Source organism: Pyrus communis, chromosome 1, assembly GCF_963583255.1.
Source record: "Pyrus communis chromosome 1, drPyrComm1.1, whole genome shotgun sequence".
Classification (NCBI taxonomy): domain Eukaryota; kingdom Viridiplantae; phylum Streptophyta; class Magnoliopsida; order Rosales; family Rosaceae; genus Pyrus; species Pyrus communis.
The window spans coordinates 28,058,147-28,084,601 of record NC_084803.1 but is presented as its reverse complement, the minus strand read 5'-3'; the positions used below and the strand labels follow the sequence as shown (position 1 = coordinate 28,084,601).

General features: G+C 38.2%; 1 pseudogene; it reads right to left on the bottom strand.

The window, feature by feature from the left end:
* Positions 1–7,010: 7,010 nt before the first annotated feature.
* Positions 7,011–12,489, bottom strand: LOC137716163 (carbamoyl phosphate synthase small chain, chloroplastic-like; annotated as a pseudogene).
* Positions 12,490–26,455: the final 13,966 nt, after the last annotated feature.

Sequence of the window (26,455 nt, the reverse complement as noted above, 5' to 3'; positions counted from 1 at the left end):
TCATTGCACATGCAATTCCAACCCACATGCATCCTTTAATCATTCAAACATGCATCCACATTCCCTCCTAGCTGTCATGTTCCCCCCATTTCACCTATAAATAAGCATCCATTGCATTCATTCTCATTCACTCTTCCATATTCCAGAAATTCGTCACAACCTCTCCACACCCTTGCAGCAGCCACCAAAACACTTTTCTCCTCCATTGCAGCCACTCCAACCACTCCCCAAACCATTCACACCATCAAACTATCCTTAGACCTTGTGCTACAACGAAGAGGAAGATAAGAGGGCCTAAACGTTCATACAATTCAAGTTTGAGTTGTTGGAATGTTTAGGTGTTTCTTTGATTTCAATGTTTAATTTCAATACTCTTTGTTTTGTACGAATGAGGAATGGAAGAGAAGAAGGCCTAAACGTTCATACAATTCAAGTTTGAGTTGTTGGAATGTTTAGGTGTTTCTTTGATTCCAATGTTTAAATTCAACTAAACCCCCCTTGGCTAGGGGGGGATTCGAAATATATGTTTATGCTTGCATTTTGATTTGATTACTTCTAATTGCGTTTCATAAGTTGTGGATTCAATTTGTTTAACTGTTTGATTGATAACTTATTTATGTATGTTTATTGAGAGAGCACGCTTAATTTTCATGCATGAATATGACGCTAGAATATAAGTGAGTTTCACCTAATAGTTACGAACTTATATTCATAAGTAGTGGAGGTTGCTTATAAACAATCGCGTTAAACAAATTCTTGGCATAAGTTTCATGCAATCATAGTAACGAATGCCTCGTCAACACTTATAATTTTCATAGAGCGTAATGATTCTTGCTTGTACCTCTTCTATGCATTCATGTTGAGGACTTGTGGGGAATGTTTTGAATTGTCGCATGCATCATCCAATTCAATAGCGTTAGGAAGATTTGAAGGTTAATTAGTGCATCACGGTTAACTTGGGGTGTTGAGAATTCATGGTTTATTGAAATGCAATTGGAAATCATTTATTATGCAAGTATAACATGTATGGAGATGAACCCCTTGGCTAGCATCCATCCATTCATTCCATTTCATCACATTCATATATACTATCTGTCTTAATTCGAATCTGTACATTTTATTTAATTTCGTATAAAACTCAATCCCCCTTTACTTTATTGTCCAATTTAGTAGAAAGTGTTTTAGTTTATGTTTATAAGTGTTTTGATTCATTTTGTTACATAATTTCGTCCAAATTCACCAAAGTGCTCAAAACTGCCCAGAAAGTGATTTTAAGGCAGTTTTGAGTGTTTTGGGTGATGTTTGAGTCTTTTGGTTTGTTTTAATGTTTTAAGTGTTTAGTTTTACATTCTTTGAGTTAGTTTAGTGTTTTATATTGTGTTTTTACGTTTGAATCAAGCCATAATCTTAAATTCGTCCAAATTTGTGTTTGTGCTCAAATCTGCCCAGAAAGTGGTTTTTAGGCAGATTTGAGTGTGTTTGTGTTGTTTTGAGTCCTTTGAGTCTTTGTGAACGTTTTTAACTTTGTTTTTATGTTTTTGAGTCAAATCCAAGTGATTAACAATCCCTCCTAATCCCCGGTCCAGAACGATCCCTACTTATACATATACTACAATTTGACAAAAAGAGGGTTTAATTTGTGTGCTTAACTATTTTCGCATCACTTATCCTATTAATAGATGACTTGTTAGATAAATTTTTTTGGGCTTGTTATTTTTCCAAGTTGGATCTTAGATCTGGGTACCATCAAATACTTATGCAACAAGAAGATGTGGAGAAAACAGCTTTCAGAACCCATGAAGGGCACTATGAGTTTTTAGTCATGCCCTTTGGGCTTACTAATGCTCATGTCACTTTCTAAAACTTGATGAATGGCCTCTTCAAGCCTTAAGGAAGTTTGTGCTGGTATTTTTTTTATGATATTCTCATTTACAACAAAACTTGGGATGAACATTTGGGGCACTTATATAAAATGTTTGAGATTCTGCAACAGAATCAGTTATTCTTGAAGAAATCTAAATGCTCCTTTGGTTGGAGTAAGGTGGAGTATTTAGGTCATATTGTCTCAAAATAAGGAGTCTCTGCAAATTCCTCAAAGCTACAAGTTATTCAAGATTAGCTTTTGCTCAAGACTGTGAAGGAACTAAGATGTTTCCTTAGACTTACTAGATATTATAAAAAAATTTGTTCTAGGATATGGGAAGATTTGTCAACCTCTATATAATTTGACTAAGAAGGATGGCTTCCTTTAGAGCTCAGATACAGTGGAGGCATTTGAGAAGCTTACAAGAATCATGGCATGTCCTCGAGTGTTAGCACTTCCTGATTTCAATCAACCCTTTGTATTAAAATGTGGTGTTTCAGATAAGGGTATTGGAGCAATGTTGTAGCAAAACAAGAGGCCCATTGCCTTTACTAGCCAAGTTTTGGGCCCCAAAAACCAAACTCTTTCAACCTATAAGACGGAATTAATGGCCATTGTCCATGCTGTGAAGAAATAACAGAATTACTTACAGTGAAGATACTTTATAATCAAGACTGATCACAATAATCTTAAGTATTTGCTGGGCTAGAGAGAAAACACTCATTTCCAACAAAAGTGAGTTGTCAAACTTTTGGGTTTTGATTATGAGATTCAGTACAAAAGTGGCAGTGAGAATATAGTGGCTGATGCTTTTTCTAGTGTACAAAGTGATACATCAATTACTTCTCCTAACATTACTTGGTTTTTCTATAGAGTGTGTAGCTATCTCTTACCTATACTTTGGGTGGATTGGAGAAGGCACATTGAAACAGATAAGTGAATCTTAGCTAAAATAAAAAAGGTGATTTATAATTCCAAGCAAGGTGAAGGGTCTTCTACACTTGCCAAGTATGCAGTTGACAATGGTTTCCTGTGTTATAAAAGGAGGATTTTCCTAAGTCCTATATATGAGTGGAAGCAAAAGATTATAGAAGTATCATGCTATTCCTGGAGGTGGGCATCAAGGTGTGGTTAAAACCTACCACAAAATTAAAAAAGGATTATACTAGCATGGAATGAAGATAGACATAAGGAAATTTGTGGTAGAGTGTGGGGTATGTTAACAAAACAAAGTGGAAACCATTGCTCCACTTGGACTTTTGCAACCTTTACCTATTCCTCATAAAATATGGTTTGATATTAGCATGGATTTCATATTGGGACTTCCTAGTTGCATATGCAAGATTGTTAGTGGTGGACATATTGCCTAAGAATGTTCATTTTATTGCACTCTTTCACCTTTGCACTACAGCCACTACTGCTCAAGCCTTCATTAATATAATGTCTTCCAGTTACATGGCATGCCAAATTCAATTGTGAGTTATAGAGATTCAATATTCTTAGTGCCTTCTGGAAAAGGGTTGTTTAAACTACAAGGTTCCAAATTATGCATGAGCTCTAGGTATCATCCCTAGAGTGATGGTCAAAGTGAAGTCATGAATAAATGCTTGAAACCTATCTAAGGTGCTTTGTAGGAGGGCAACCTAAGAACTGGCTGCAATGGTTACCTTAGGCTGAGTGGTGCTTCAACACCTCTTATCATACCTATGCAAGATTTACTCCTTTTGAGTTAGTTTATAGACATTCACCTCCTCACGTAGTGCAATATTAAATGGAATTCACTAATATTGCCATAGTGGAACATATCTTGTTGGAGAGAGATGGGATGTTAACTATCCTCAAAAGAAATTTAGAATTAGCTCAAAACAAGATGAAGATTCAAGTTAGCTGAAAAAGGAATGAGAGATACTTTGAAGTGGGTGATATTCTATATTTGAAGTTGGTTCTCTATCAGCTTCAATCTCTTGCATCCTATGGTTATAACAAATTGCAACCTAGGTTCTATGGACCTTATGAAGTTCTTGAGAGAATTGGGATTGTGGCTTACAAACTCAAGCTGCCAGAGGGAACAAAAATACATCATGTGTGCCATGTTAGCTGTCTTAAAAAAAAAAAAAAAAAAAAAAAACCTGGGAGATTATGTGGTTCCAAGTTTGGTGCTGGCACAAGTAACACAAGATGGGTTGGCTGATCAAACTCCTATAACAATACTTTCTAGGAGGATGTATAAAAAAGGAAATGTAGCTGGTGTGTAACTTCTGGTGCAATAGAGTGGACAAGAAGCTATAGAGGCATCTTGGGAAGATTTTGATACTTTCAAGTCTCGATTTCAAGATTTTCTTGTTTGAACCTTGAGGACAAGGTTAATTTTCAAAGGGGATGCATTGTTATGTACTGCAGTATTATGATTGCCTCAATCACAAATAATTAAGTGTTGGGGTCAAAATGTAAGGAATTGGGGTTAATATGTAATTTTCCTTTGTGAGAAGTTTGTTTTAGTGTTTTATCCTTTTATGTCATGTGGCACTCACACATATGGAATGTTGGTAGTAGTATTAAACCAACTCTCCATCTCTCTCTCTCTCCCCCCCCCCCCTCTCTCTCTCCGGTTAGATTTGAAAGTAATGAAAAATATTTTACAAAAACAACTTTTATCTTCTTCTTCCCATTTATCCACAATAGCTTCCTTGCATCAAGGTTAAGGTTAAGGTTGAACTAGTAAGGAATTGGTATCTAACAACCTGTAACCCAGCTCGACTTGCATCGTCGTCACACTTACCAGGCTCGTCTGCCCTAAACTCGTGCCTTGTTGCTTCTTCAAATTTGCTCGTACCACATGAGACCACCACGATCTCATGCTTGGCAGAACCACCTCACCACCTCACAAGCATCATCTTGTCTCCCACATCTGCCCAGACTCAACTGAAACTTAAACTCTCGCTGATCTAACCTTGTGTTGTTGATAAAACCCCGAACCTACCTTGCTCGTTGCCTTTACAACCCACACTATTCCATCACCTACAACCCAGCCACTATTGTTTTACAAATCCCCTTCTGAAATTTGACATGGCACCATGATTGCTCCATTCCATGTGTTGCATGATCTTGGAGAATACCCCCACCAAAAGAAGGAAAAAAAAAATTGTTGGGTTTCTACTTGCTTATTATTGAACCAATACAAATTGTTTTTTAGAAGGGTTGCTTTTGTTGAGTGCGTATATGGAGTGTTGCCCCCACAACAATTGCTTGAGTGCTTGGAGTTGTGACCACTCGAGTGACATTGTGTACATGATGAAAAATTGGATTGATTTGTTGTTGCAATTGGGATATAGAAATCTCGTTTGTTTATTGTTAGAATTTGTTTGTCTATTTGCCGAAATCTGCTTGTTTAGCTCGCTTGTTCACTTGGGTTACTTGTTTGCATGTTCGCTAGAATTGCTTGCTTGAATTGTTCGCTTGAATCGCTCGCTTGTCTTGTTCGCTGAACATAACTTGTGATGTCATACTTGCCTAGCGGAGCTTGTCTTGTCATGTCCACCTAACAGAGCTTACATCCGCATCTGCTTGTTGGCAACCTCATGTCGTGCACCTCTATGTTTTGTCTACAAATTTAGTGTCCCTAGCATTACCTTTATGATTTAATCTTAGTCGTCTTGCTTTGCCACATCGGCTTACCGTCCCGTAGGTTTGTCAATGACATTTATAAATTAGCAACTAGGGGTAGGTTCAAAAAACCGAAACCCATAAAAAAGGGATTGAATACCGAACCGAAATTGAAAACCAAGAAAAAGAAAACCAAACCGAAAAATGAAAAACCGAACTAAACTGAAGTTTATTGGTTTGGTTTCGGATTTGGAGGTTCGGAAACCGAATTGAACCGAACCAAACCGAATGTCTTTTGCACTTTATGAATGTATGCCCATGATGTTTCTTTTGTGAAACTTTGTTGCCAAGTTTGAAACTAAGCCTAGGGCTTTTTCAAGGAGCATACTTGGTTCAATTACGGAGGATATTCCATTGGTTATAGAGGAAAATTTTAGAAGGCTTTGGAACTTGGAAGAGCTTCTCTATGTGTTTGCTTTTTGAATGGATATGATGATCATTTTTCTTTGTAATTGAGATTGTTGATAGAATGTACAACTACCTTCCCACTTTCCCCATTTTCTTATTATTAGTCTACCAATGTAAGCCTCTTTTCTAAATTCCATATTAAAAAAGATCAAATTTTATAAAATAAAATAAAAAACCAAACAATACTGAAACCGAACCAAACAAAACCAAGCTGAAAAAAATCGAACCAAACAAACCGAAACTACTAAAGTTTTGGTTCAGTTTCAATTTTGGCAAAAAACCGAACCGAATGAAATTGAACCCACCCCTATTAGCAACAGGTGTTGTGCAGTGCTGCTAATCTCCTGCTTCATCTTGCACCAACGCACTTCAAATTTCATACAATGCAAACCAACCCCCTAATTGTACGAAAATTTATTTCATAATTTTGTTTTTCGTTCTACACATTTGTATTTATTTATGTTGTTTGATCTTTATTTTATTTAATTCCATTCGAAAAATTGTAATCCACACATGAAAAATAAATAATTTGCACAACGGAGAAAAAGAGTGAAGAAATCAGTTCCAATTTCTTTTGTCATGACAAAAAACCCTTCCAATTTTATGAATATGGTGCCTTATGTTTGAAGATACTTGGAGTATTAATATTTAGATTTTGGTCAAATTCCAGCTTTGGTTTCTAAACTAAAAATTTATGAGTATTAGCCCATGAACTCACAATAATATAGAGCAATAATCCTTTTGAGTAACAACGTTAGAACTTTCTTCCAAATAAAGAGGTTCATATCCCTTCTCAACGCCCTCCTCCATCTCTCTTTCGTTCGTTCTTCTCCTTCTTTCTTTCATTCTCCCATATATTTTCCTTCTACATATAACTAAAAATGAAATAGTTACCAAACGAGCCCTAATTCTTTTCGATTTTTCCCCTTCTCTGTTTGCTCAACCATACATGTCAACTATGGTACTAATACTACCCATATGCGCGTGGTCCATCTGATTTTCTAAACCAGACACCCAAATTTGGGTGCCAACTATCATGACCAGTTTTGTATGGTTGCAAATTAGGTTGCTGTCATAGAATAACCATTGTATTCAACGCCAATAAGGCAGAAAAGAAACAACATAACCCCAACCAAAATTATCGACTCTATGACATGAGTTCTGTTTTACAAATTGCACCGGATGTCTAAGCAACATAATCTTCTACAAGTTCAGAATTATGAACAAAAACACGACGGAAGAAAAAGGGGAAGAATACTCCTCAATAGTCTTCTGCACTTGAAGCAACACTTGTTAATCAAATAGAGACGAGCAGCAGGTGGATTGTCTTTTAAACCTCGCCACCTTAAGCATGCCTTCCATCAATAAATCGGGTGCTTAGCCTTCATGCATTTACTTTTACTCTCTTCATCAGCTCTACAAATTCCGTAAAGCTGCAGTTCAAAGTTTCCTTTCCTCAGTATTGGTTTCTTAAAGTCATACAGTAAGTATATACCATTGTCATAAAGAAATGAAATAAGGTATGTAGGCTTAGAAAATTAGCCCGTAAAAAGCCGCAGGGAAAAAATTGACATGCTATGAACTCTAACCTCCCCTTGCAGCTAGTTATTAAATTCAACATTAGCTAGGAAAAGTGCATATTTCTAGAAAGGTTTTGAAAGAAAGAACCGCAAGTACCTTCCATAGTTGTTAATTGTAAAATAGAAATTTATTTATCAGTCATTAGAAACATTTACCATAATCTGAATCACGTGGTCCAGGGGATGCTTCAGGGTGGTACTGAAGAGACATGATGTTTATTGCAGGATAGACAAGACCAGCACAGCTTCCATCATTAAGATTGACATGAGTTACTTCTACACCTTCTGGAAGTGATGCAGGGTCGACCGCATAATTGTGGTTCTGGCACAAGAAAATGTAGAGATAAAAGTTTAATTCATAGATGTGCTTTACCTTAACTTGCCTAGAAACAAAGCAGAAGAGGGTCAGGGGTGCAGAATCTAGCACAACATGTTAAAGCCCTATCCCGTCGGCGTGCTTACTTTAGGATGCCAGTTTATGCCAGTTTAGTTCTTCAAAATTTATTTCATATGGCATAGTTTCAAGCATTGCTGCATTATTTTTAAAACAGACTTATATGTTTTAGTTACCTGAGCGCTTATCTCAACACGTCCAGTACCAAGGTTGCGGACTGGATGATTTCCTCCATGGTGACCAAACTTCATTTTAAAAGTTTTACCACCTAATGCCTGGCCAAGCAATTGATGACCCATGCAAATTCCAAAAACAGGAACCTTTCCAAGTATCTCCTTGACTGTTTCAACAGCATAAGGAACTGCAGATGGGTCTCCAGGGCCATTGCTAAAAATAACCCCATCTGGTTTCCTCGTAAGGGTCTCTGATGCAGAGTATGTTGATGGCACAACAGTAATTTTACAGCAGTGGGAAGCCAAGCGCCTAAGTATGTTATGTTTGATTCCAAAATCATATGCAATAACCTTCAATACCCGTAGAAAAAGAATTAATATGACTGAACTACCTCATGCCAATGGCAAAGCAATACCGTAGTAATTCAAAATTCAAACAGAACTTACTGTTAACTTACATGAAAAGCCTCTCCATCTCTTCCTTTGTAGTTAAATTCCCACTCTGAATTTGTTTTATCAACCCATTCATAAGGGGCCTTGCATGTGACACCAGTTATCAAATCAACCCCTACAAAATTATATTCAAGCATGGACTTTTACATGTGCAGTACTTACAAACTTCTTTAACTAACTGCATGAGATTCTTACCAACAATATCCCATGAATGAGACATTTCCAAAAGTTCCTCTCTTCTTTTGACTCTTTTGTACTCAAAACACCAATAAGGCTTCCATCTTGCCTTAATCTGCGGGTGATAGCACGCGTGTCAACATCATCTGTTGTATAATCAGTCAGCATCGAAAGCAAAAGTTAGAAGTTACACAGAAAAAGCATATTACACAAATTAACATGATTCAAAATCTCAGAGCCTTCAAATTTAATCTCATGGTTGAACTTACAAACTCCCATGATATTCCTCTCCGCTAAATAATCACCAAGAGTTTCTGCACATCTCCAATTTGAAGTACTGCAAAACATCCAAAACAATTAACAAAACCAATTGATTGAAATAACTGAGCACAGCTCATTCAGCAAAATTACAAAGGAAGCGTACCTGATACTTAAACTTCTGATCACTAGACCACCAAGGAAGCATTGCTTTGATTCTTCGTCAGCTGATAGGAACCCATCAATATGAGAATTCAACGAAGCCAAGTCAACATAATTTTTAACATGAAAAAAAATCCACCTACCAAAATTTACACCGGTATTTCCTATATGTGGGTTCGTCATCAGCACAAACTGACCAGCATAACTAGGGTCTAAGAATTTCTTGATACCTGCATATAAATATAGAATGGCCATATATCAGACTTCAATTCATGTATGATCATGCCGAACTTATCAACTCTATAGACTTTGATATCCAACCAAAGATGTGGTGACCACTTCCATTCATGCAAGCACTGATTTTCGTCACCCAAAGTCTGATTATTTTTAGAGAAATTTTATTTGGACCCAACCTTTTTATCTCTACACCCAACTAACAAATTTTCTTGACTAAACTTTCAAATTTGCCCTTAAATAAATAAGAATGAGAAAATAAATATTAAAGGTTTTATATTGACACCCACATCACCACCACCACTACACCTTCATTTTCTCCAGTGAACCCAATACAAGCATTGCGACCATTGATGCTCTTGTTTTCTCTCCCTTGGATCTCACTACTTGGAAAAGATTTCTCAAAATAAAAAAACTACTTGGAAAAGAAAAAAAGTCGGTGTGGAACTGGAGAGGATATCTTTCCTTGGCATTCCCACTTTTCATGAGAATAATAGTATTAATTTCCTTTCCGTAAATCAATATGTGAAGAAAAAGGGCTTATTCATATGATGTGGAGGGGATTTCATAACCCAAGGTCCTTATGTCGATTGAAATAAAAAACGGGCTTTTGCAACTTAAGTTTGCTTTAAGATTCACATTAGGACTCCTACACCACTTGTTCTCCACTCTTGATTTGTCGATTTTAGCGTTGCTGGCGTTTGAGTTCGGTTCGTCAGAAATAATGGAGGCCTGCAGTGGTGGTCGTAGGGTTTGGGTTTAGAGACACAAAGAAAACTTCAATGTTTATTATTTAAGGGAAAATTTGGAAGTTCAGAGAAGAGAAAATATTAGTTGGGTGTAGAGATAGAAAAGTTGGGTCCAAATAAAATTTCCCTTATTTTTATACCCTTGGGGTTACCTCAAGTGATGAGGGAGGCTACATGGGTTAGAATTAAGACGGCAAGGGTTTGACTCCCTCCAATGTAACAAAAAAAATACAATTATTATCTTTAGATTCAGATGGGAGAGAGACATAAGATGCATACAACATTTCATATCATTGGCCAGATTGTACTCAGGTTCATAATAGCTCAAACATTATCTGACTGACTCGCGTAGTCATCCGACTAATAGACAGCATGCATAGAAGCATATACATCGCAAACCTAGAAGAACATTCACAACTGTGTAAAGTGTATGTGGATGTACTTAGTTTGGATAAGAACAAGCAACTACGGTTTTCAGGCATAACAAAACCCTCCTTTCCCTTAATAACAAGGGTGGTGGGTGAGTTACAGGATCATTTCTTAGTAGGTGCATGTAGTTCACCAAGCAGGAGTAAGAACCAAGGTAATGACATCCAGGTATGATGACATGAAGAATCAACTATTCTGTGAAATAAAAAAATGCCATGACGTGTGAACCAACCTCTCCATATTCCTAAAACCTAGGGAACAAAAATATTTTTTTTCTTTACTACGATACCCAGAAATCCCTCAAACTTGGTCCCACACTCAGATTCAAATTAGGCCCTCATGCCAAACCCTACAATCTTTGAGACGCAGAAAACTCTAGCAAATATTTACATAAGCACCGTGAGGATAATGACTCAAATTCCATACCTTTTGTTTTAGTAATGAATGAACCAAATCAGGAAAAGGAAAGGATACCGTAACAAGTGGGCAGTTTCTGAAATAACTTGACATTATGATAGCTTTCGGAGAGGCTAGCAAACGGTTGGTAAGTGAATTTAATGCTCAAGTTGAATAAGAGGACCCTTGTTTTGGAAGCTAAAAGGTTGTGTAGCAGCTAAAAACCACGAAGAGAAAAGAAAAGTAACCAATTGACATTTTAAGATAAAGTGCTGGGAAATGCACCATTTATAAGTCATCTCACCCGATCAAGGATGTATTGAAAACAACTTCACCAACTTGAGTTCCTGAAGCACCGAATGACTTAGCCCTCCAGATTGAACCATCTTCAAGCACAAGTCTAGCATCCGAAGTCTTCCATGGTGTTTCTGCCAAACCTAAATCATAGAAGTAAAACCAAATGACGAGATCAAAAACTAAGTGACTAGCATGCACAGATTCTGTTGTGGAACACTTATGGTATAACATTGGGGAGGGGACGGTTCAGTCTTATAGATGAAAAGCATTGCCGCATGAAAAAACCTGTATTAGTAAGGAATTAGAAAGCATGGTGTTGAGGCAATTTCATGTTATATGTTTTATCCTATTCTTAGTATGTTTTGGTTATTAGTTTGGTGAGATTTTGATACTTTGATTTATATTTTTAATGTAGACATGTGGCTTCCTCTCGAGAAAAGGTGATCAAACAGATGAATTTTGGAGTGATTCCAATTGGAGGATGTTCGGGAGTCTATCAGATAGTTCGTGTCAAAGTTTCAGATTTTTTCTACCACGCGGGACGCTAATAAACTTGAAATTTCTATATAAATGTTTAAAATTATAATTACCAATTGGAGAAAAAGGGTTTAGATATTTGTGTCCAATACATATAATGCCTAAATTTTTAAGTTTTAATTAATTGTCTACTCATCTAAAACATGTAGGCTGAACAAAAGAAGAGTAATTTCATATCTAAATAACTAACTTGTGGATTGTTTAAACAAATAAATCCACCATTTCTGCTTGTCTTTCAATATAATTACTGTCAGTAAATTAAACATGATTAAGGAAAATAAATAAATAATAATTCACACTTTAGGAAAACTGGTACAATGAGATACAACAATTCAAACAATGAGGGCAATGAAAGAGAGGCAGCAGTACCTGGGACAGAGTTTGATGTGGCGGAGGAGCATCTGAGAGTGAAAACCCTAAGATTTCAAGGATTTGGAGACTTTGGAACAGACAAAGTCCACGGGTTTATTAGAGCTAAGTTGACAGCGGTTGTGGCCATTAGAAACTCTTCTCTTCTCTCTCTCTGCTACGGCTGCGGCGGCGGCGTTTCAGAGAGAAGTTATTGTTTCGACGGAGGAGTCGGAAAAATTGGGCCAGAAATAAGAAGTTTCAGAGAGCCAGAAGATTGTACAAGGTTATATGTCCAGGCGGCGAAAAGCAGGACGAATGCTCATGAACGCACTGCTTTTTTCGGGGGATTTCTCAAAAATTCAAATTTGCCTAATAACTTCTTTGTTTGTCCAAATCTACTCCCTGAATCTTTTTTTTTTTTTTTTTGTCACAAATTGATCCATCAAACTTTCAAAGGTGTGTTTCGCAAGAGGACAGATTTGAAAACTTCAATATTTGGGTTTTAGCTTTGATGGATTCGGAATGAAATGGGTACCGTCTTACAATTCTTTTTTTTTTTTTTTTTTTTAACAAACGATATTATCTACATAAAGAGGTTGGACCAGCAATGATATGGTTCATGACACACCTTGACCGAGATCAGGGCATGCTGGCCGTCACGTGGAAGTGACGTAACCATGTGCACAATGCGGAAGCTAAGAAATAATAATAAAAGTACGAATAAAAACAAACCTATACACAAAGTAAATAACATACATGTGCAAGCGTAAGTGTGAGAAACAAAGTTCAGAGCACGGAAGACCTAGTGCAGTTCGGGAGAAACAACACTAAATAAACACACCTAAAGGTGGTCCTACACTGGTGATAATCTGTCAGATAAGCCGAGAAAATCCTCTAGGGAGCCATCAAAAGTGTTAGCCAAACTAGAACCTGGAGGGGCGCAAAACAGAAAGCGTGAGTGGGCAAAAACAAAGCTTTTAAAAAAAAATCATTTCATAAACAAAGTTCTAACCCCTCGCCGTAAAACCTGTATACTTCCCAGAAAAATAGAATATACATATATATATATATATATATATATATATAAGTCATGCTCAGACATATGCCATGCCAAATGCCAAATGCCTCGAAATAAAATGCAAGTACTTAGGTAATGCCAAACAACGCCATGTAATCTGTTAGCCGGAGTCACCTAACTTGACCTGTATGGCTGAATCTAGAGCTCAAATCTCCAACTCACTAACTATACCTGTACACGAGTCGGAACCACCTAAAGTGGTCTGTACGACAGGACTGGGTGTATAATAAGTACGCTCAAGTGCTACGATCATGTGAAGACTGGGCGAATAATCGTGGGTCACCTACGAGTCGGAACCACTTATAGTGATCTGTACGACAGGATTGTGCACATAACTTGGATCCAAGATGAGCGTGTGGTGCGAGAGGTGAACATCACGTGAATGACTGTGCCCTACTCTCGGCGGGAGCACTAACACTGGGGGTGCAGGATATGAGCTCTCTATGCATCTCAAATCACTACTAAACATAAACATAAACCATAACTCACCTGGCACTTACCTGTGCGTCCGCAGCACCAACACACATATTTATATGCAACTAATAATGCATAATTAAATGGGCAAACATAAAGCATGGCATATAAACGTATAAACATTTCATTTCACTTTCTGGGAAAAACATAAGTATATAGGTATATACGAAAAATCAAAAGTCCACTCACTGGTATGTAGAAGGGTCGTAACCCCCTTGCCTCGAGTGACCGCGCTCGTCCTCGAGATAGGTCTCACCTATATGCGAAACAACTATAAAAACGTAAATTTTAAAGCACATAACCAACATTACGAAATAACTTCTCATACAATGCTCAAATGGGGTGTATGAATACACCAACGTGATCTATTCAACCTCACGAACATCCCAATATTTTTAAAATAATTTTTCGACGCCGCACGCGCCCCCACGCGCTGGCCAAGGCAGGCCACACGCGCCGCCCACGCGCAGGCACGTGCCTGGCACACTGACGGCGTCAGTTAACGCCGTTTGGAATATTCCGTCCAAACGGACGAAATATTCCGTCATCTTCTCCGGCCAACCTCCGGCGCCGTCGCCGGCACCGGAAAACCGGGAAATTTTCTAAACTTGATATCTCCTTCGTTTTTCAACCAAATTTCACAAAATTGGTACCAAAATGAAGCTTACAACAAGAGGAACAAATCCTTACCACTTTCAAGCACTAAAACCAACGGAATCTCGCCGGGAAAACACCACCAACTCCGGCCAAACCTGTAACTCACTATCCCGACATCCAAAACCTTCAAACGAACCACCCCGAGCCTCTTAAGAACTTCACCAAGCTTCTTACAAGCTTGAAATTCCCAAAAACATAAGAATTAACGTGTGCATGAACAGTGACCAAAATCGGGGATCTCGAGTTTGACGTGAAAACGAAGGTATCCTTACCTGAAATAGGTATGGTTGAACTCCTAAGGACCTCACGAGCACAAATATGTAGTTTGTTTCCTCGATCCGTGACGATTTCAAGGGTTTGTGGTGTTGTCCGTACGAAAAGGATAGGAAAGGGAGAGAGAGAGGAAATGAGTGTGGGTATGTGTGTGGTCCAAAATCAACCAATCAAAACCCAAAAACAACCACACAATGAAACAAACATACTAGGGGCAAAACCGTCATTTCACCCCTACGGTACGAAAAGTCCGGGACGGGCTGTCACAGTTCAAATTCCTCACCTATACTATAATGATATATTTTACACTGACATATCGTTTATTTAGTGACCCTTTAATTAACGAGTCAGTTTTGTCTACATTTTTTTTTTAACAAACGATATTATCTACAAAGAGAGGTTGGACCAGCAATGATATGGTTCAAATTCCCCACGTTTAGTATAACGATATATTTTACACCAACAGATCGTTTATTTAGTGACCCTTTAATTAACGAGTCAGTTTAGTTTCACTCATGAGTATCCATTTCAACCCATTGAGAACATAAGAGCAGTTCCAACCTTAAAGACTTTGCGCCAGCACCCAGCGCATTTATCCACTCAAGTGAACAGTAATAGGCCAAAGCATCTCCACCCCTAAAAAAATGCGCCAGCACCCAACCTATTTAAAATATTTTATATTTTTTTAAAAAGAATAAATAAAAAAATAGTTTTATTTTCGAATAAGATTTTTAACCAATTTCAGATAAAATTTCAAATAAACTTAAAAAAATACACACTAAAATAAAATTACATACTCATAAAAAAAACTTAAAAAAAAACACACTAAAATAAAATTACATAAACTTCATAAAAAAAACTTAAAAAAAACACACTAAAATAAAATTACATAAACTCATCAAACAAACTAAAAAAAAAAAAAAACACACTAAAATAAAATTACATAAACTCATCAAATACACTTTATTCTTCAACCACAAGCTTATTTTAATTATCTTCACCTTCTAGCAATCCCCACTGGTGCTCAATCAAGTCATTCTGGTAGGTTATGTGCTAGTATGGCTCTTGCACATCAGTGTACCGCTGAACGATCAATTCATTGTAACGTCCATCCTGTTCCAACGGCTCGTGTTGCACGGGATCTTCGGTCCGGTCATGAGCACAGTAGATACGTGTTCTTAAGTTGTTCATCGAATTCGGCTCATATTCATCAACGGCATCATAATCATACTCATCTTCCACAATCATGTTGTGGAGAATAATACATGTCATCATAATGGATCGAAGAGCCTCAATATCAAACATTCTAGCAGCAGACTTGACAATCGCCCAACAAGCTTGCAGGATACCAAAACAATGCTCCACATGCTTCCTACACCTCTCTTGACATTTTGCGAAGTGTTTTTCTTTTTCAGTCTATGGATGTGGCACTGTTTTGACAAACGTAGACCACCTTGGGTAAATGTCGTCTGCAAGGTAGTATTCTCTGTCGTATTTAGTGCTATTAACCCAATATGTGCATCTCGACGATTTTCCTTGCAGCAGATCGTCGAACACTGGAGATTGAGCAAGGACATTTAGGTCATTCTGAGCTCCTGGAACACCAAAAAAACCATGCCAAATCCATGTATCAAATGAAGCCACCGCTTCCAAAATGATACTTTTGACTCATTTTCTGTCGCCATAAGCTCCTTGCCACGCACTTGGACAGTTTTTCCAAGTCCACTACATGCAGTCGATGCTTCCAATCATTCCAGGGAAGCCTCGCATCTTACCCTTACTCGGAAGCCTTCACATGTCCCTTGGCGTGGGTGTCCGGAGGTACTCATTGTTGTACAGGGCTTCAATTGCAGAGCAAAACTGCATCAGGGACTCCATAACAGTTGTTTTTCCCATCCTCGCTATCTCATCCACTTGATCTGCAGATGCTCCATATGCAAGCATTCGCAAGGAAGTCGTAAAGAAAACCTAGAACACGAAAAGCATCCCCTTTTTGCACAAAACATGGATCATGGTTGCAAATAGCACTCATGATTTTGTTAAACAAACTTCGTTGCATTCTAAAACAACATCTAAAAACATGATCAGGGAATACGCTGTTGGGAATAAAATAATCTTCCAAAAGATCTTTACCTCGTATTTCCCTTTTTCTATCAAAGTTTGCGGCACGTCTGGGTTTGGCTATCTGACCCACAATTTCCATGACACGGCGGGAATGTGAGGTCATCTGCCTTCTATGGTCATCATCCAAGTCCTCATCCATTTCGAAAGCCTCATATCCACCTCCACCTTCCTCGAGATTGATCAATTCTTCTTGTTGTGCCAACAATCTTTTCTGTTGCTCCACAAATTGTTTATGCACTCTCCTTGAAGAAGACATTGTAAAAAAACTCAAGATTTGAAAACAATGAAGATGGACGTAGGGATGTATGGTGTATATGGACAAAAAAAATTAAGGATGAGCTTTTTGGTATTTTTTTTTCACACAAAATGTATATGAAAAGGTTTGGTAGAAAGTGTAGAAAATATTGAAACGTGGTGTAAGGAGGAAGATAAGGGTTAGGTATTTATAGGAAAAAAAATAACTTTTTAAAAAAATTTCTATATTTTTTAATAATTTTTCTATGATTTTTCATAATTTTTAATAAATTTTAATATAGTTAATTAATCTGGACTGTTGGATTTGAAAAATATTCAAATCCAAGAGCCAAGGCGCTGCCACGTGGCCAACGTTCATAATTCTGACTGTTGGGCCTTTTTTATTTTTTTTATTTTTATTTTTAGTGAAAAAACGCTGACCGTTGATCTGTGATCAGACGGTCCATTTTAAAAGTCAACTTTAATTTTTTTTTTTTTATCGTTGGAAATCCAACAGTCTTCAAAAACTAGCCATTGGAAATCCAACGGCATTGAGAGGGCCACGTCGCCTCCTTCCAGGTGAAGCACAAGTGGTTTGACAGAAGGCTCCGTCGCCTGCACCCTTGTCCCCTACTCGCGCCCACTCGCGAGTGAGCTACACGCGCCAGGCAAATAGCTCGACTCCTTGGTCAGTCAATTTTGGGCTGGCCTAGAGACCAGCTTGGGCTAGGTGCCAGGCAAGTTGCTGGGCTGGAGTGAATTGACAGGGTGTCAACCTGGTTTTTTGACTGGGTGCTGGGCTATTCCACCTCCGATGGAACTGCTCTAACTATTTTAATAGTCATATATATTCCTCTCTAATAAGTTATATCAAACTTATTCCTACAATCCTTGTCACTAACTTTTTAATCTTAAGAAAAACAAATAATTTTTCTTTAGTGCACGATCACAAGATTATAGTTGAATCTTTTCGCCTTTCGTTGTCCCTTTTAAGTTAAACTTTAAGTTTGATTCTAGCCAAAAAAAATAAAAAATAAAAAATAAAAAAAATCTTAACGAGTGATACAAGTTGAGCCGTGTGAACAGACTCGAGTTTTAATTTTTATACTCGTGACCTACGAGTTGACACAAGGCAGCCCGTTAAGATAACTGATAACTGATAACATGAACACAACAAACACAATTTGTTTATCAGGTTTAATATTCACAATTGTGTTAATATTAATCTAACAAAGTTGCAATTTGACTGAGCTCTAAGTTGAGACAGACTGGAGCAAGGCACACCTGCGCATTATTTTAGAAAATGGAAAGGTTGAGATTCAACTATAGTTTATTTAGTTAAATCTCAACCGCTCACTCGTGACAAAAAATAAATGGGAACGAAATTCCGAAACAAACAAAAAGGTAGTTGGACATAGAGAAGATATATGAAACCCCACCCTTAAAATAAAGTGTAATTTCACAAATTTTAAATAAAAATAATGAAATTACCTTTCTGTCCCTAACCTTACCCAATCCGGATCCTTTGTTTTTGGATTCCCTCTCTAGTTCTCCTCCTTTCCCTGCCTGCCACGTGGCAGACCCTCACATTATCTTTCCTTCTTTCTCTTCTCCTCAAGCACTCACCCTCTCACTCTCGGATCTCTCTCACTATCACAGAACCCTCTCTCCCTCTCCTCGATTGCACCCAACCACCCACACACCTAAGTTGACAAACGAACCGTGACAACGGTGTGATCATCACCACTGGTGTCAACCCTCTTCCTCCCTCGTCTCTGTGAAGCACGGGACACCCAGAGTCCACCTAAAACTCTTTCTGTGAGCCGTGGTGTTCGAGCTCGAAGTCCGACCATTTCACGATGAATTGAAGGTGAGAAACCCTCATTCTCGTATTTGTTGTCATTTTAATTGGTAGATCATATGTTAAATCATCAAATCGTTGTTGATTGAAGCTCGGGAGGCTCCGCCTTCGTTCTCGATGAAAACCGGGTCGATCAACCCACAATTGGAGCCCAAGCCCTTTAGCCTGGAGCTTTGGGTCGGGCCTTCAAACCCAAGCCCATTAGAAACCCAAAGCCCTTTAAGCCCTAACCCAACCTATTGAACCGGTCTGACCCGAACCCTAGGCCCAGTTGACCCAGACCCGTTGACTTCGATCAACGTTGATCGTTAACTTTGATCATTGTCAGTTGATTGGTCAACGTTGACTTTTTATTGACTTTTTTGGGTTTCAGTCGGGACCCCTCCTAGGCTAATTTCGACGTCTTGGATCCGTTTTTATGTCCGTTTTCCAAAATTCAATCGTTTGAGTATAATTTTATTAATTGGACCATTTATGTGCTTAAGTGCATTTATTAGCGACCATTCTATCATTCCTATTTCGTATGGCTCTTCAACGACGGAGTATCGATGAGTGGACCCTTCTAAAATGCATGTTTTAATAGTAGAAATGCATACATGAAAAACATGATTTAATGGTTACATTTTATGAAATGTTTTACGAGTAAATTAGGTTTGCACTATCATGCTTTACTAAGAATATTTTGGAATACCATTCTTTATCGAACTTATTTTATTTGTAGTATATATGATGGATGACTATATACTATTTATGAACATGTTTTTACACTTCTTTGTAGTATATATGATGGATGACAATATGTTATGAAGATGTTTTTGAGATATATGTATTTATGTTGGAAATAGTATGTTCAATGTTTTTGTGCTTATCTAGTGGTCACTGTTCTGCCTACGGGCGAAGATACTTGTATATTGGCTTCGAGCCGGGAGATATAGTTATTGGCCTCATGTCGGGAGATATAGTTATTAGCTTCGGTCTGGGAGATATAGTTGTTAGCTTCAGGCCAGGAGATATTAGTACTACGGGTTGCTATGATACCATTGCTTAGCACACTGTTTATGGCATGCTAGGGTTTTCAGAAAACCTATTACATATTACGCTATTGAGTTTTCATAAAACTTTGGGGGTTAGTATGTTGATAACTGTTTCAATATTATATATATACCAACTTGGTCCACATATGTTTGTTTTACACCCCTCAGGACATAGGAACGAGGCTTACGATCCGAGCTACGAGGCATTCCCCTACCAGTGATATCATGCCATCATCTCTGCTTTGACATCTTTGTAATGGCACATTCTGTTGTATTCTGAATTAGATGTATACTCTGAACATGTCATGCACTATCACTATCTTTGTCATTGTTGGCAGTTGAATATTAGTATATTATTTTATGTAGTTCGAACGAAATTTATACGCATGTTTTACATGTTCTCAGCATATGCATTCATTAAATGGCTTGCGTCACCTTGGGTGTCAGCTAGCATGTAGCTATCCTGATGTCCTCCGGACATCGGGATCGGGGCATGTCAGATTGGTATCAGAGCATACTTAGGACTTCATTCTTCCATTTGGCAATCATAAGCTTTCTTATAACCATAATCTTTTGTCTTTCTAAATCTTGTTTGCCTTTTATCAAAATTATGGACCATCCTGGTGGGAATGTACCTTGACGACCTCGTTCTGGTTTAATGGGATGAATTTAGTAGTTGACCTCCGCTTTACAGAATGTTTTCCTGGTAGTAGCAGGCTGAGTCGTACATATATAGAGATTGCTCGTAGCCACGGTGTTACGGAAATTAAGGTAGTTGGAGCTTGTAAGGAGGCCGAGGTTTAGTTGGAAAAGATAGAGGATACCTTAGAGAGCATGAAATGTCCAGCATTTGAATGGGCGAATACCGCTGGTTACTTCCTTTAGGGGGACGCGAGGTTTTGGTGGAAGTCAGCGACGAGCTCTCGTCTATGTAATGCTTTGATGACTTGGGCCACATTCAGGAGACTCTTCAATGCACACTTTTTGAGCCATGGTTATTAGCTGAGGAAGAGACAGGAGTTCTTAGAGTTTCTCTAAGGCGATCTGAACATTACAGAGTTTGATAGCACTTTTCAATGCCTGTCCAGACACCACAAGAGAACTTATGGGAACCAACAGGAGATGATGATTCAGCTACAGATTACTTTGAACCCGGACTATTGCAAGCTTCTAGCTCCACAGAGGCATAAATCCTACAAAGATATGATTGAAGTAGCCTTGAGGATCGATCAGTCGAGATGGGACAGACTTAACTAAGATCAGCCTTAGAGTCAGAACCAGCCTCGGAATCGGAACCAGAATCAGCGGGGTCGTGGATTTCGATCCTACAGTATGAGGGAACCTTATACTTCTTCTCATCCCTTCGCCCTTAGACACTTTCAGTCTTTCAAGCGACAGGGTCAGGGTTCGGGATCGTCCAGTAAGGGCTCAGGTAGTAAGTCGGTGAGGCGATCTTTCAGCCACTTTACTCCAGCAGTCGCGGCTTGGTTTACGTCATCAAGGAGATTGCAAGGTGAATTATGCCACGTGTCACATGTGTGGTGGCACGAGGCACTATGTTCGTGATTACCCTTCGGCGCCCCATTAGAGAGTTATGTTTCTGGTTTGGGTTACAAGGGGAGCAGTAATCCGAGTAACCAAAGTTATGGCGAAACTCAGAGTTATGGCGGCAGTAGTAATTAGAGTACCCAGTTTTCTGCTTAATAGCCACAATATTCTGGAATTGCTTCGAGTAGTTGTGCTCAAGATAAAAGAGCGGGCCGTAACAATCATGGTCATAAGACTTATAGCGGCCGTAATAGTAGATCGGGACGTCAGGCTCATGGGCATATCAACGCCAGACTTATCAGAAGGCAGAGCATGACCCTAGAGTTATTACTGGTATGTTACTGTTTGTGGTAATTGAGCTAGAGTTCTGATTGATTCGGGTGCCACTTATTCATTTGTATCTCCACCATTTGCATGGGTTATTAATCTACAACCTACATCGCTCGAATTTGATATGTTCATAAAAATGCCACCAAAGACCTTTTCTATGCATAGTGGGATTTTAAGGATTGCCTGGTTATTGTTGAAGGGGAAATTTTAGAGGCTAATTCCCTTCCAACTTGCAGAGTTTGATGTCATCTTGGGAATGGATTGGCTATCCACGCACCATGCTTATGTCGGATGTAAGGAGAAATTTATGACATGTAATCAGCCTGGACGACTGTTGATCACATTTCAAGGTAAGTGGTGGATCCTTCCAAATAGTATCATTTATGTCATCCAGACAACTAAGTTATTACATAAGGGTTGTGTGGGATTCTTAACACACATAGTCAAGCGGGATGAACTTTCTTTGTGTCCTGAAGATATAACAGTGGTGAATGAATTCACCGATGTGTTTCCTAAGGATTTACTGGAGTTACCACCTACGAGGGAAATCGAATTCACCATTTATGTACTTCTAGGTACTAACCCTATTTCCTTGGCACCGTACCGAATCGCAACAGCGAAGTTGAGAGAATTGAAGATTCAACTTCAAGAGCTCGTGGATAAAGGTTACATCCAGCCCAACATATCTCCCTGGGGGGCTCCCGTATTGTTTGTCAGAAAGAAGGATGAGTCGATGAGACTTTGCATTAACTACAGGTAACTAAATCGGGTGACGGCGAAGAACTATTTTCCTTTACCTCGGATTGATGATCTGTTTGACCAGCTGAGGAGTGCTTAGGTGTTTTCTAAGATCGATCTTCATTCAGGTTATCACCAACTACTGATCTGGAACGAAGATATACCGAAAACCGCTTTCCGCACTAAGTATGGACACTATGAGTTTTGTGTTATGCCTTTTGGACTAACCAATGCACCCGATGCTCTTATGGATTTGATGAACAAAGTTTTCAAATCGTATCTGGATCAGTTTATGATTGTGTTCATTGATGACATCCTGATCTACTCCCGGAGTAATACTGAGCACAAGAAACACTTGAAATTGGTGTTAGAGAGGTTGAGAAAACATCAGCTATATGCAAAGTTTAGTAAATGTCTATTTTGGCTAAATCAGTTTCCTCGGGCATGTGGTTTCTACTGAGGGGAGCTTTTTAAAGTGGGGAGCTTTCTAGGGTTGGCTGGTTATTACCGACGTTTTGTGCAAGATTTCTCAGCAATCGCCTTGCCTCTTACTAAGTTAACCCGGAAAGGGGTCAAATTCAAGTGGGATGAGCATTGTGAATGGAGTTTTCAGGAGCTTAAGGAACGTCTTACTCACGCCCCCCTCGCCCTTGCTCTTCTGGATAATAGCGGTGAGTTTGAGATTTACAGTGATGCATTTTTGTCGGGATTGGGTTGTGTTCTGATACAGCATGGGAAAGTCCTCGCCTATGCTTCCAGGCAACTCAAAACTCACGAGAAAAACTACCCCACTCATGATCTGGAGCTCGGAGCAGTGGTTTTTGCTCTAAAAATCTGGCGACATTACTTGTACGGTGAGAAATGCCGCAACTTCATTGATCACAAGAGTTTGAAATATGTCTTCACCCAGAATGAGCAAAACTTAAGGCAGATAAGGTGGATGAAACTCATTTGTGATTACGACTACACTATCAAGTATCAACCTGGATATGCTAATGTCATAGCGGATGCACTTAGTCAGAAACCTTATAGACAGCTTGCCTCCCTTCGAGCTATCCATGTTCTGCTATTGTATTCTCTTTGAGAAACTGGTGTTATCGTGACACTAGATCCACAGGGAGCCTTGCTAGCATACTTCCAAGTTAGACTTGTTTTGGTGGATATGGTTAGGGAAGCTTAGGAGCTTGATCAACAGTGTGCGTCCAAAGAAATAAGTACTGGATGGGTTAAGACGAGATTTGAAGATCCGGAGAGATGAAGCCTTAATGATGGGAAATAGGCTATTTGTGCCCAAGGACAATGAGGCGTTGAAGAAGGAGATTCTTGATGAGGCTCACATATCGGCATAACTTGTTTATACAGGGCAAAGGGCACGGTTGAATCCAAGGAGAAAAAGGATTAGGGTGTTTGAATGGATTATGACTCCTAAACTCAGATGGGAAGTATTTAGAATAGGATAAAGACTCTTATTGCAGCTAGAACTAAGATGAGATAATGTTGGATAAGGTTATATAAGATAAGATAAGACTGGATAAGATGAGATAAGTTTGGATGAGGTTGGATAAGATAATGTTCCTCTCCAACTAGGATTCCTCTTTCTTGTGTAATTCCTTGTCTTCCAAGCCTCAACTTTAATTTCTCCAGATTTCAGCACATGTCTAGCACCATTAAACACCAAAAAAGTCCAGCCCATATGCTCTCCACGTATGCTATCCAATCCAAGTCCAAAACTGCTCCAAATTGCTCCATTTAGCCATTTATTGTCATCCTTACCAATTAGACCTACAATAATAAAAAAATAACTTAAATTACGATAATAAATGGAAATTAACTAAGTAAATGCAAAGAAATAAGATAACAAAGTCACATAAATATGCTCCTATCAAATTCCCCCACACTTAGCTTTTGCTAGTCCCCGAGCAAAACAAAGAAAAGAAAACAAAACCTAAACCTTCCAACAATTGCCTCAGGGATTTCCAATGAAACATGACTCATTAGAAATCATTACTTACATAGATTTTAGCCATCCTTACTCTTGAGCTTTTACTTAACCGCAGTAACCACTACCTTGCATTTAATCAATTAAAACAACATTTGAATGTAGTAACCTACCTTAGAAAATTCACTCAATTCCTCACCAGATATACTCTCTATTTTCACACAGATTTTCTAACTACACTCCCTATACTAAGTATATGTGAGAAGATTGATGTAAACATGTAAACTAGCACTCACATATGTTATAACAAAGAAGGCACTTTCTGAAATTATTAATACAAACATATATATGATCTCATGAACGGAATGCCACTACTTAAAAGCGAGAACCAGGGATTCCATATGCTCATACCAATTTCAAACTCCACATATTGAATAACATAACAATGAAGATAGAAGAATAAGGGTTATAACGGGGCTAAGGTATTGGCTAACAAAGAAAGGTTAACGACAAACAAAGGTTCTTAAAGTGATAGTAAGCAAAGTAATGAAATCAACACTTAGAATTCAACTTTTGATTGCAGCACCCAACTTTAAACACAAAGGGGAGATTCATACAACTTTAGGGTTAGATTCACATTTTTAGACCCTTCTTCAGCAACCAACACTTACGAACTCGGTCTCACTTTTTTTTCAACCTCTTTTTTTTCTTTTCTCAATTTTTTTTTTCAATCTTCTTTTTTTTTTTTTTTTTTCTGTTTCTTTTTCTTTTCTTTGAAACATACACACTACTTCATTGGATTCAAAAGAACAAATTCTTCCCCCACACTCTGCAAATCGTAAATCAAAAGGAATTGCCAATAAGTCATGCTTCACCATTCTTTAAGAACAAGGGTATGGATATTCGTATACTAGGCTAGGTAGGGATAATGCAGGCTAACAATGAAAATAGGCAAAATAAGGCTCAACGGGGTTAAACCTACAATACATATGCAAGGGATAAGGCTTTTTGGCTCTGGTGGTAACTAAACAACTTCATCTTATTATTTGTTATGCAATCAATTTTATGCTTTGAATGAAACGGGCATGAGTTCTAGTATTTGGAACTAAAATGATGAAAAAGCAGTCTAAGTAGCAACCAAGCAAAGAAATAATCAGATCATGCAACGACTTTAGAAAACAAGAATATCACAGATTAATAACTCTCCAAACAAAGAATATGCTCAAGTCTCATATGGTTGTAGCGTTAGTTTGAGTTTCTTCCTTCAAGCATGTTACAAAAATTGATTTTTTTTCTTTGTGATTACATGTGAATTCCTAAATGACAACTACAACTAAGTATTAACCAAAGAGCATATCAAACTTCCACCCATGTTTGTAACTTTCTTTAATAGTCAAGCAAGTAAAAACCAAATCCTTATCATTGTGTTGGAAGGTACCCTAAGACACAAACAAGCAACAAAAACAACTCTTTTTGGTATTTTCTCAAGCTTCTTTCGATTTTTTTTTTCAAAAGATTTTTTATGACACATAATTAACACTTTAAAACAGTGAATAACAATATTAGCAGTGATAGGTGGTGAAATTCAGAAATATGTCATGAAAAGCAATCTGTTTACCCCCCACCCCCACACTTAAACCAAACATTGCCTTCAATGTTTCAAAAATAAACTTAAACAAGAAAGCAATAAAAGATAACTAGCAAACAAGACAATCATGGAAAAGTAAAAACAATAAAGAGAAGGGTAAAAGAGAGAAAATCTGGTTGTAGGTGCTGGAGATTCCACCGTTTCTTGATTCGAATACATGGATTGCCTCCCACGAAGCGCTTGCTTTAACGTCTTCCAGCCGGACGATACCTCTATTTAAGCTACACTAGGATCAATAGCATGAAGGGGTACATCCTCCATAACATGCTCCTTAAAACTTCCATGCATTGGATTTATGAACGGAAAGGGATAACAGTCCTTCCTGATTGTGGAGTCAACGTAAACTCTCCCACCAGCTTGGATTTGATTGGGCACCTGAACCAAAAAAGGTA